The sequence below is a fragment of the Gavialis gangeticus genome, unplaced genomic scaffold (assembly GCF_001723915.1).
Source record: "Gavialis gangeticus isolate Ggan-Ray unplaced genomic scaffold, GavGan_comp1, whole genome shotgun sequence".
In the NCBI taxonomy this organism is placed as follows: Eukaryota; Metazoa; Chordata; order Crocodylia; family Gavialidae; genus Gavialis; species Gavialis gangeticus.
Window position 1 is genome coordinate 98,306,105 of NW_017729025.1, and position 422 is coordinate 98,306,526.

General features: G+C 45.5%; 1 protein-coding gene across 1 annotated transcript in view; it reads left to right on the top strand.

The window, feature by feature from the left end:
* The window catches only part of CKAP5 (cytoskeleton associated protein 5), a 127,217-nt gene that overhangs the window by 48,254 nt on the left and 78,541 nt on the right, over positions 1–422 (top strand). The window lies entirely within an intron of this gene.

The following is a 422-nucleotide window of genomic DNA, read 5'->3' on the forward strand; positions in this document are numbered from 1 at the left end:
GTGTGTGTGTGTGTGTGTGTGTGTGTGCGCGCGCGCACGTGCACGCATGTGTTTATAGGAACAACTCTTGAATTTCATAATTGTGTTAACTTACTCTACTGCCACGAAAGCCTTTATTCTTCCCTCTCCTGAGAGAGAGTCTCGCATGCTCATACCTCAAGCTTATGTTGAAAACATTTGCTGACCTAAAACGCCACTTTCTAGGATTGTTTTGTTTCCCCCCCCCCCTTTGTTACCCAGGCCTTGCCTGCCAAAGTGCTTTTCAGAAATTTTGGTTTAATCTCTTACCCTCTTTCCTTTCCTGCAAAATGGCAGAGTCTGTAGGGGATTTTGTCATTCTTAAGGAAGGAAAAGAACCTGTAGTAGATGTCAGTGTCACCCCTCCCAAAAGGGACTTGCCCTTTGCAGTCTGATCACTACTC